The sequence below is a fragment of the Alosa alosa genome, chromosome 1, assembly GCF_017589495.1.
Source record: "Alosa alosa isolate M-15738 ecotype Scorff River chromosome 1, AALO_Geno_1.1, whole genome shotgun sequence".
Classification (NCBI taxonomy): domain Eukaryota; kingdom Metazoa; phylum Chordata; class Actinopteri; order Clupeiformes; family Clupeidae; genus Alosa; species Alosa alosa.
Window position 1 is genome coordinate 39650695 of NC_063189.1, and position 12593 is coordinate 39663287.

A 12593-nucleotide genomic window follows, 5' to 3' on the forward strand; every position below is an offset into this window, starting at 1 on the left:
CTAAATAAATAATAACATATAGAATTTGCGCTAACTATGTAAAACTCCCCATTAACAGCATCACATCACTAACCACAGCCATCTACAGTACTGTAAGACAGCACAATCTCATATTCACTCTGTTGGATATCTGAAGCCAGTTTGTCTACTAACAATCATAAAATAATTCAGGCTACTTGCTTAGCATAATTCATTGATCATCATCTTTATTTGAGGCAGGCTGGTATTCGAGGCAGGCTTTTTTAAATATTTCTAACCTGCATTTAGACATGCATTTCGTTTGGAGTGGCATACCGGTAGGCTATCAAAAGCATTTTCGGTTTGGTTTGGGATTTAATTTACTTTTGGACTGTTTGATTATATTGCTAAATGTTGGGACTGATGGGCACTGAAATCTAGGAGATATACACTTGTTAAGTTCTAACATTGCATAAATATTAACTGCAAACACACAGTGAAGAGTTAATTTGGTTTATACCAGACAATTTAAGTAGGCCTAACTAGGCTATTTGATCATGTAGTCCATGTTTGGATCATAGGCATTATGATTCATTCTTGGCTTCATAAAATATCAACATCCCATGTTGCTTTTTTCTACCATTGGCCCAAGTAGTGACCAGTATTCTACCATTGGCCCAAGTAGTGTGAAATAAATCTAAAAAAAAAATAATAAAAGTAGAATTGCACATAGCAAGAAGCTGGTCTGAGGGCAGATCTGGCGTTGTGCTCATCTCACAGTTTTCACCATTTTTATCAAAAAATATTTTGAAAACAATCAATGGTATTGTCTTAATATTCTGGCAAGTTTAAAATATGATGGTCGAAAGTGGGCCAGAGGTGGCAATCCGATATCTGGAAATCTGATCTCACTATAGGTTTGTGTTCACAATTTGGTCCCCCTCACTTTCAATCTCCTGCGCCCCTGCATTGCACTAGTCATCACAACACAAAGCGCATGCTTTTTTGTATTTACATGTACATTGATAGAGGTTGTGCACACACCAGTTTCAGGTGTATACAAAATTATTCAACTGTGATGAAACTCACCATAAGTGTGGTAGTGATGATGTTAAATAACTTAAAAGGTTAAAATGCCACCTAGTTTAAATTTCTAAATAAATCATCTATTTGGATTGTTTGTCTTTGAATTATTGTCACTGATTCATAGTGGGCAATCTATTACACCAATAGAGTAAATAAGTATACTTAAAGGTCTTAAAGGCCCTGCCACACAAAACCGTTTTTACTTGTATTTTTTAAATATGTTAGGTTCATATGTGTTTGTGATGTTGTGAATGTGAAAATGAACTGCTACCCCCTCTGTCAGCTCTAGACACCGCAAAGAAATAAGCGGAGAAATCAGGCCTATTACAAAGCTGGTCAGTCTGACGTGGAATTGACTGAGCTCATTACTATTCATGAGCTCGCCCAATTGAGACTGCGCCCACAAAATTCGTCTAGCTCAGTGACAGTTTTTGTATGCCTAAAAACCCAGAGTTGAGGATCAAATGGCTCCAGTTTAGTTTTTGGAACAATGCCACAGGCTTCGCAAAAAGGTTGCTGTTGAAGCCTGGAGCAGTAGGCTACCATCGCGGCAGTCTAAGACCAGTGCCTACCCTTGGAATCCAGAGTTTTTGCGGAAGCATTTGCTCAGCGAGAGACTCTGGCAACGAGTAATGATGCACGTAACTTTTGCCCCTTGCATCGCGGGGAACCAATCATATCTGTGTATCTGATATAGGCGGGCTAGAGGCATTAACATTGATCGTATAGTGTTATCCAAGTTAACATTGCGGTGAGATTTTCAAATGAGATTTTCAAATTGGTGCCTTGGTGTTCGAGTTTGGCCATTACGTTATTCGTGGCCAGACCCTTAATCTTTCAGATTGGGTCTGGTCCTCCAGGCTAACCAGTGCCCAGTCCGTAAGTAAAACGGTATTGTCAACTCAAGGAAGTGCTGTGTTATACAGGCTTAATGCACTCGCTAGCCTAGCAGGTTTTATTTATGCACATTTGGACAATGCTAGCACTCCCTAGCCAAGCTAAGTTCATGCCATGAAGCTAAAATTAGTTGATAACAGCTGTCATGTTATGGACGAAACCAACTAGCTGTTAGCCAATCAGAGTCAAGCAGCTTAGCTTGTTGAATATTAATGAGAACTGTCACAAATCGAGCTGAGTCTTCCTGCAGGCTTTCTATACCAGCTAGAATGGCTTGAAACCAAGGTAACCAAGGCATTTTTTCCACAAAACAACTTACCACATTACCACAAAGTAATGAAATACGTGTGGCAGGGCACCTTTAAAGGAAGGGTTCCTTGAGTTACCGAACATTTCTCAGGGCAGAGGTTTATATTGGGATGTCTAACATGAGGGGTCAGCATATCTAATCTGTTGACTGATTATGGAAGGAGTCTCTTGCTTTCAGATGTTTTTCCAGGTAGTGTACAAGTGAAGGGATAGACGAAAAAAGTCTTTTAAAAAAAAGTATTGTGTAGTATTTTGAAAATACAAAAATACAGTATTTTATTTTGATACATTTTTTGGCTGCTGTATTTTGTAGCTTATTTTGATACATTTTTAAGGTGGGTATTTTGTATTTTATTTGGAAGTACATTTTGATGTATTTGTGCCCATCCCTGAACACAGTGATGATAAGATGGTTCTGAAACAGTACAATAATAGCACAGTTGAAGAGAATATAATTAACCAACAGCGAGGGGGAGTAAAACACTAAGGAGCGAGTGCATGTTACCCCTCCTTCTAGTGCTGAACACCATCATGGTGTCTGACATGTACAGTAACAAAGCACAGCTTCATCAGAAATAGTAAGGCTAATGATAGTGAGAGGCATAATGTATTAGCGTATTATCTTAGTCTAAAATCACTGATGAACAAGCCATATACCGTATACACAGTATATACAGAATATAAATGTTTTACTCACCATAAACAAAAAGCCTGTATCCAACAACAGTCTTTGCCCACTCATTGATCTCTCCTATGTAGAGTCCACTGTCATTCTTCATCAAGTTCTTTAGCTCCAGAGAGAATGTGGTGCGATTAAACTCTACTCTGCCCTTGTAAGGGTCTGTGACTCTTAGCTGGCGAGATTTAAGATAATGTGGGTAATACCTGACAACATCACTTGATTGATTAAAGGTCCATATGGCAACATCTGGATCCAGGTTGTCATTTGTCTTCATGTTCAAGGTTACAGAGTGTTTCTCTAAGGCAAACAGAGACTCCGGGGCGCTGGCCACTGTGGGAACAGAGACTAAGTCATTTATATCAAGTCAAGCTTTTCCCCCAGTTTATCAAGGTTGTGCAATAGACATAGTTTAAATTACAGTTTACAACACAAATGTATTGTGTTGGTTAACATACTGTACAGTATATGCAGAATTGACCATTTAGAGGTAAAAACTGAGATGTGGAATGCATACACGATTGATGCCAGTACAACGGAAATTATACAAAATCTTGTGAATTCTTGACTTGTTGTACGGAAGACTAGCCTGGATGCCAGCTGAACTAGGCCCGCCCATACAGTAGATATTAGAAAGCTAGATACCGCATCGGGATCCAGAACGTACGTAAATAGCGACGCCATCTTGGTGGGGGCAACAATCACTGGAGGCCAATGGAGGAACATGTGACTGGAAGTCAGACAGGTGTCTCTGATTGCCGGCAAGTGTTGCCCATAGAAAGGTGTTGCCCCCAGCAACATGGCGGCCGCGTTTACGATGCTACCTAATAGAACTCGACGGACAGTGCGGTATCTAGCTTTCTAATATCTATGGGCCCGCCCACAACATTTGAGGTCGGGAAGTTCGGTCTGGACTTGTTCCGTTGTGGAGCAACTACGCGAACCACAGCTGTTCGGACCCATCAAATTGGGCTTTGCAAGAAGATGATGGACAGATGAGCAACAGTGCCTCGTCTATCACGTCATCTGAGCACGCTTCAATTGAAACGCTATGAAGCTCAACAGATGTTTAAACATGGGGAAAATGCATATATTTCCATGCAGTTTGGCCTTTCATTTACACGAAAACAGAGGTTTTATCACTGATAACGATTATTTCTGAAAACTCCCAGCCAAAACTATGTGGGAAAACTCTGGTTTCACTTTCATCAAGGGAAACAGCGTTTTTGCATTGTGACATGTTGTTCTAACCTGACTCTCGCCAGATGAATTTCGTTCCGCCTAGCTCCACTCATCCATCTGGGATCGATCCATTGGAGTGGTGCTTCAGAAGGCTGGGCCTTATTAAAAAATCCTTGCATAAGAGTGGAAAAGCCACTTGTCCGTCATCTATTGACATGCTACTTCCAGTGTTGTGCCAGTTCACAGCTTTTCTGAACTAGTTCAGTTCATACATGCTCAAAGTGAACAGTTCACGTTCAAAGTTCACAATTTTAATTCTGAACTAGTTCAAAGTTCAGTTCATTTTACTTTTTTCGTGAGATATTCAAATAGGGCAATTCCATGCAAAGGTCATCCTTACCATGGAAAAATAAAATTGTGCATACGCAAATAGAACTGTTGTTAAAATCTTCATTTAGGTCTATATGTTATTGTTTGTAACTGATCTGATTGAATTTGATGGAGAATGACACTCTTTTTACATCATAAATATGGTGTGCAACCATACAGAAACATTTTTTTTTACATGGTAATATTATACATATTTCAAAAGTGGATAAATGGACCCAATGTTCAAACAAATTGTGTCATTTGACAAATTCCAGATTGACAAGGGAATGGTAGAGCAATGTCTATGCTCAGCTTGCCTTTAGGAGCACAACTCCTTACATTTGTAAGGCTTTTGTTTTTAAGTCAGCAAGTTCCATGGCCATGTCACATCCATAACGTTTTATAGGAAAAGTTTATGCTACATATACAGTGTTGATGCGACAATGTCCATAGTGTCTGTGCAAAGCTGATTTATATCAATGTAAAGTGTGATGACCAAATTGTGCCCCTTTCTTACTTTTAAAACCTTTAATGGTGCGTTATGGATGTGACGTTATGGATGTTACATAATGTGAATTTACAAGACTGGGGACTTTATTATACCTCAAAGCCGATAAAACATCTGTTCTGGTGGCATGTCAGTTTCAACGCATTTCAACTTAGTGTTTACAACTGACATTTCAAAGATTATTAGGTTGATCAAAACCACAGGGAGGCCTTGCCTAACCATTAGCAAAACAAACATAATATTAAAATACCTCCAGTGATTAGCCTAGCCATAGCCTATTTTCAAGTGGCCTAATAACGAAAATCTGAGCGATTATCTTCCTGTTACTGTCATACTAATGTTGTACAGTAACTGGATTATCGTGTTAGCATAGCGGTACAAAATATGACCGCCTCTCAGTCCTGCATATTCTCTTCGCAAAAATAAATCACGCTTGTCAATTTGTCTCCATCTCCTACTCCTGCAACTCATGTGCATGTAAATTAGTGTGTGCATATGTGAGTTTGCTTTTGTTTATAAGAGTGTGTGTGTGTGTGTGTGTGTCTGTGTGTGTGCATGTGCGTATGCGTGCCTGTGTTTGTGTGTTTATGTGTGTGTGTGTGTGTATGTGTTTGCATGCCCACATGCGTATGCGTGCCTGTGTGTGTGTGTTTATGTGTCTGCATTCATGTGGGTGGGTGTTTGTGCATGTGTGTGTGTGTGTGTGTGTGTGTGCTTGCTTGCCTGTCTGTATGTGTTTATGTGTGCTTGCCTGTCTGTATGTGTGCGACTGTGCGTGTGTGCGTGTGTGTGCGCATGTGAGTGTGTGCACGTGCGCGTGCATGTACTTTATGTGTGCAAATCACAAATGAGTGGGTATGGGTTAGGTTCATGCGGGCTCTTGAGACTAACATACCATAAATATTTTGTCATCTTGGGTGCAACGGTTCAGGTAGGGCTAGTTATTTAGGGGAGTGGCCACCAAGTTTCATGTTCCCTGGTGTTTCAGTAACCAGGTAATCACTGACCAAAATTGATGACGGCAAAAGAAAAAAAATAATTTCTTTTTTATATTTTAAATGACTTGTTGTCCTGATTCTTCCTGTGGATCTTAATGGGCACTGAGGAAGCAATAATTTCATCGCTAGTTTTTCATGATTACCATTTCAATTGTTTCATATCAAAATTCACTACTTAATTATGTGTTTTATGTAGTTTGTCGAGGACTGGTTCAGACAAGTCACATCCATAACGTGAAACCGTCACATCCATAACACCAGTTTTTCGTACATAATGCATTACGAAAATGACACATAGTTTCAAAAACACACTTTTTGTGTTCATTCAAGTCTCCTTCATGGTACATATATCATAGTTTCTGCAGTTTCCTTTAAAATTCACAGAGTTTGTAGAAAACCTGTAATCTCTCACAAAAGTGTGTCCATTTCATGTCACATCCATAACGCAGATAAAATGCCTTGTATTCTTAGGATGAAATTGATCATATGAAATTTAAGGATTTCTCAGTATTCAGAGGACAGAGGTTGCATTAAAAGTTATGCAAATTACTAGATACTAATTTTGCCCCCACTCTAAGGCATTTTGTTTACCAATATGAGTCCAAATGTCATCCATAACGCTGGAACTGCCCAATAAATACTTTTTTTCACACTACGAGCTAGAAATCACTATACGTTCTTTGAAGCTGCTCATTAGACATTTGCTCATGACACTGCAATTGTGGGTTTCTTACCAGGTGATGAAACTTGCAGCAGTACAGACAAGGTAGACCAGTTCTATACTTAGTGCAATGAAATCCAGCCCTCCGCGCTCTCGTTGTTGCCTGCTACGCGGTGTTGCTATGCCTACCCCACTCTGCTGCAATTCATCACGGGTAACGTTGTGTGGAAGCCAGTCTGCTTTTCAACTATTCTCAGCCAGACACTACGTTGCCCGCAATGCATTGCGCACACAATGTCAAAACCATTTCTGTCTGGTGATACATGATTTAAGTGGCACCAGCGAGAATACAGGAGGGAGGAACTTTCTCTCGTTGCGTTTCAAAAGAGAAAACAGATGTCACTCAGTTTTCAATGTCCAAATTCCAACGTTCATTTACAGTGATGTCTGCCGTTCATGACACATAATGTGAACTAATTCACATTCAAGTTCTTTATTAAAAAATGTGTTGCGTTCAGTTCAACGTTTACGAAAAAATTAGCGTGTTCAATGAACGCGTTCTTTTGAACTCATTCACGCACAACACTGGCTACTTCAACCACTCACATCAAAGCCAACCCGTGACGCTGAGAGTAGTCTCACAGTCGCTTCTACGCTACGTCACATCTATGAAACTCCCGCCCTGCGTCCTGATTGGCTCTACCATACAATCCAACGGAACCGATCCCAGATGGATGTGAGTGGAGCTAGGCGGAACGAAATTCATCTGGCGAGAGTCAGGTTAATGTTGTTCCCTTGTTTCTTTGAAATCTCTAATTGGTCATCTCTGTAATTTGCTCGAGGGGTTTGCGACACCCTTCCCCAGCTGTTTTTAGCATCGGTGTGAACAGAATTATTTTCAAAAACGAAGGAGGGGAAATATCTGTTTTTTCCGAATAGCCTACCCTGCTATTCGCGGCCTAGCCACAGCTATTCGTGGTCTTAAAGGTGCTCTAAGCCAGCGGTCCCCAACCACCGGGCCGCAGGACATTCCTAACCGGGCCGTAGCCTACGACATGAGTTTAAAAAAAATGCATGCGAACTAAACTAAATTTAATTCGCAATAATGTCACGTTTTTACATGGCATAGGTCTATATGCAGTTGTTTGATTGCATGCATGTTTGCATTTTGCAAGGTCTATTTTCTTACGTCTGTCTGTCCCGCCTTCAACACTTTTACATATTGCCTTCAGCGCTGCGCAGCCTCAGGTCAGCTCACTTCACTTGATCAGTTCTTGGCGAACGGTAGTGTCACACGAAGTCAGCTAAACTGCTAGAATGAGCAACAAAAAACAAGCATCTTTAGCAGGTCACTGGCCAGAGTGTTTGAGTTGCGAGAGCCGCTGCAGAGATTTCTTACATTAAAAAAGTCACCGTTAGCTGCACATTTTAGTGATGAGGACTGGGTGTCAAAACTCGCTTACCTGTGTGACATATTCGGGTTGCTTAATGACCTCAACCTGTCACTCCAGGGGAGAATGACGACTGTCTTTAAACTGGCAGATAAAGTCGCTGCATTTAAAGCAAACTTGATTTGTGGGGACGACGAGTGGACCGGGGTGTATTTGATATGTTCCAAACAGTAGTGGGGGTTTTGGGAGAGACTGAGGCAGGGCCCTTTCTCTCGCAGCTGGTGCGCGATCACCTTGTTGCGCTTTCAAATGAGTTTGAGCGTTACTTCCCATCCTCCAAAGATCCACGGCAAACCAATGAGTGGGTCCGCAACCCATTTGTCAATATCCCGAATAGTCCTAACTTGTCAGCGCAGGAGGAAGAGCAGTTGATCAAAATTGCAAATGACGGTGGTCTTAAGAGTGTGTATAAGGAAACCTCTCTGGCGGGTTTTTGGATCAAAACCAAAGCAGAATATCCCGAGATAGCCGTAAAACCGCTGAAAACGTTTCCCACCACGTATCTATGCGAGGCCGGGTTTTCGGCAATGACTGCAACTAAGACCAAATTTCGCAATCGACTGGACATTTCAAACACACTGAGGGTGTCACTGTCTTCCATCACCCCCAGATGGAAGCTTCTTGTTAAGGGAAACAAGCAGGGCTCACACTGATTATATTAAGTAATGCATGTTTAGTTCCCATGTTTTGTTCCCATATTTTGTTAAGCATGTTCACACTTTAGCTTCAAGTTGTTCAATATTCATAGTTCATATTGTTCAATTTTCACTTCTTCAAGTTCACGTTTTTCACAAGAGATTGTTACCTTCACTGTTCATACATAACTGGAGTTAGTTCTTTTCAAGTAATGCATGCACAACACATATGGAACCTCGCCGGTCCGTGAAAAAAAAAGAGAATCAAACCGGTCCATGGTACATAAAAGGTTGGGGACCCCTGCTCTAAGCGATATTGGGTAACGTCACTTCTGTTGACTTTCGAACAAAACAGAGAGCTAGCTCACTACTTCCTCTCCCTCCCTCCCGTGCTGCTCCTGTGCAATTGAAACTCTCCTAAACGCTCATCTCGTCTGTAATTTGCTGGAACAGTTTGTTATGTTTTTATGGGCTAGGTTTGCCCTGGTTGTTTTTGTTGCCGTTTTTGGAGCCTGGGCTGTCCACAGAGATCGTGTTTTTTTATAGTGTATTCAGGACAGCTAGCGTTGGTTGGTTAGGTGATGTTTGCAGTAAGTGACATAAAAATGTTTTAACCTAAAAAACGTGTGGCATCGCTTAGAGCACCTTTAAATTTTGCTATAGGGTGTTGTAGGCTACAATATATTAACAGCCCAATAACTTTAAAAAAACGACCAGAAAACAACGTTTGTGGAGAAGAAGGATGGTTCCAGTGTTTTCCCTACAGCTCACGGTAAGCTATTGCATTGCTTTAATTGGTTAGGTCTATCCAATTGAGTGCATTTTCCCCACTGTATTGGTTTAACATGCCCCATAATCACATCCCAATGAAGGAGTATCAGACTCAAATTCTGACTAGAATTAAGTATGACAACCATAGGCGGACAGGCCATCTGCCATGCCATTTTCCCGGTGGGCCGACGCACCTTTTGGGCCGATAGAATAAGCTATATATATAACTAGATGTACCGCATAGCGGTACAAAATATGACCGCCGCTCAGTCCTGTACATCCGTTCCGCGAAAATAAATCACACTTCAATTTGTCTCCATATTTTACTCCATCCCCCACTCTTGAAACTTTTGTGTATGCTTGTTTGGCATGCCTGAGTGTGTGTGTGCGGCTGCACAGAAAGTAGCCTACTGGTGCTGAAAAGGTGAATAGATTGTAGAATAGCCAAAGAAGAAGTAGCATTGTTATAAAACCTTTAAAATCTCTAAACAATCACAAGTAGGGCAGTTCATCACAGTTCATCCATTGCAACTGGATTGATGAAAGGTCACTTACACCTGTAGGCTACATTGTATTTGGGAAAAGCAAAAGGTATCAGCATAATGTTATTTATTTATTTATTTATTTATTTATTTTTTATGTATTTATAAACAAAAACATCTCTGTCAGTTCCATGCCGTTTTCAACAGCTATCAAAAACAAAGGTCGTTTTTGGATGGATGGATTTTTTGTGAATGTTTCTTCTTCTACATAAGATTTTAGTCATTTAGTTCATGTAATACTTTATTGTCAATGCACAAATTAAGTAACAGTAGTCTGAAACGTTATTGTTAATGCACAAATTAAGTAACAGTAGCCTAGTCTGAAACGAAATGCTGTTTTACATCTAACCAGTGGTGCAAATAACTGACATGTCCAAATGGGCCTTGATGAAATCGCGCCGCTAGACTGTTCATACACATTTTAACGGGCCAAAGTTGAAGAGCTTTTGTCCGTTATTGTTCGTGCAAATATAGGCTGATTCATGTTCCCTTGCATAGTTTAACTGAGGTCCATGGCTAGTCTGGCTTTCATCAGACCAAGCTCAATCTTTTAAGAAATCAAAAAATAAATAGCGGGCAGATCAGGCTGGGTTCACCCAGCCTAGTCCATAGGCACCGATATTGTTTAATTTTCCGATTGAGATATACACGCTCTGGCTATTCTAAATGCAAAAATGCATCAGGGAGTTATGACAAAACGGTAACTAACAAACTAGATCCTAATAGAAAGCTGTTAGCTTCCCTAAGCTACAGGTAGGATTATAAGGTAGGCCTATTTACAACATAAATTGTCAATAGGCTATGCTGGCTTACACAAATAAAATCTCCTTTGGAAACCAATGGCTTCGCCTTACAGTATCAAGCGGACTTAAACTGTCATATCGGGCTAAAAAAGTTGTAATAACATTCACGCAGCTCCATGAGTCAAGGAAAGCGCGAATGAAGTAGCCACTTCTAAATGGGACCCACTACACAGTAGCTTAAGGTGTTTTGCTAAAGCAGCCATAATGAAATGAAGGTGTCATTGTTTGGATACTTCACACACACGTGCTTTTTAATTTCACAGACTACAACTACCAAGCTGTAATCAAAGCACATCGATTCCCCTCTCACACCCTGCATGCACTTAAAACAAAATAAACAGGCGTCTCAGTCTCACGCATGTATAGGCAAAACTGTATCAGACCGGTGTAACGTTGGTAAATCTTCCATTGCACAGAATGATTTTGTAGCACGTGCAATAAATGACAGTCGAAAGATACAAACAGTGCTGCTATACATTTGCTTGGTATAACCGCATTTATAGTTTTCTACAAATGCAATCAATCAAATGACAAAGTTGTTTACACTTTTATGGCTGAAGTTTTAAAACTTTCATGACTGTGATGCAACACTATACAATGTAGAAATGTTTTACTCTTTACCTTTGTGAAGACTGAGGACTAGAAGAGGTATCATGACCACACAGGCTGCCATTGCTCATATGAACAGGTGAAGACAAAGAAGCAGAGAAGGAACAGAGAAGTTCTCATGACTGTCGCATGAGTTCGCATGACTGACCTCAGAGTTCCTGTGGTTATACGTAGGCCTATACAGGGGCGTGCAGAGACCTTTGAAAGGCTCAACTTTAAAAAAGGGCACATGGAACAAAATTTTCAGAAAACGTGTTAACTTTATTTAAAACTTAATTTTGATTACAACCCAATAGAGAATACATAGGCTACATGCAAATTATATCAAAATAAAACATCTTCCATCACACTGTATCCACAAAATAAAAATATAACATTTGCAAAAAGTGCAGCATGGAATCTTGCCTCATGCTACCACAAGTTAAAGGCAAAAAATACTGGAACTTAAGTTTTACATTCCCTAGCCTATAAAGCTTTAATCATCTGAACCTGAGCTGGACATTTTTTTTTTTTTTTTTTTTTTTTTGCATTTAAATTCTAGCATTATGCTATTTCAATGATGATGGTGGGACAGGCTATTATATGGTTTAGCAATTTGCAAAGTACTGATAAACATTTAATACATTTTCATATTTATTCATTATGTATCAAGAAGAATGGGTGTAAATAGCAGACAAAGCTGTAACACATTTTTCTCATTTCTCTCCTTGGTTCTGAAAATTCAATAGGAGTGCATGTACTGTAGGCCTACTGTAGCCAGGGCACAGACAGATAGGCCTTTTCAGGCTATTGTCTACACAGAGATCATAGGCTATAAGGCTACATCTTATTGATTAAATTCAAAGCTCATTTTAATAGCCTAGAAATTTAGATGCACCCTAGGCAGCAAATATGTTATTGCCTAGTCTGGCTTGTCAGGCTATAATTTTAATGTTTATCACAGTGAACTACCACCATTAGCAAGCAAGCTGGTGTCTTGCAGATTCACGTGCTGTGCGTGTGGCCACTGAGTGAAATGACGCGTAGGCCTAATGTAGCCTACTGTAAACAGAGAACGACGTGTGGAGTTGGGTTAGTTAAACAACTACAGTAGCCTATGTTGTCGGCTTATGACGATTTAGAAAAGGTTTGCCTA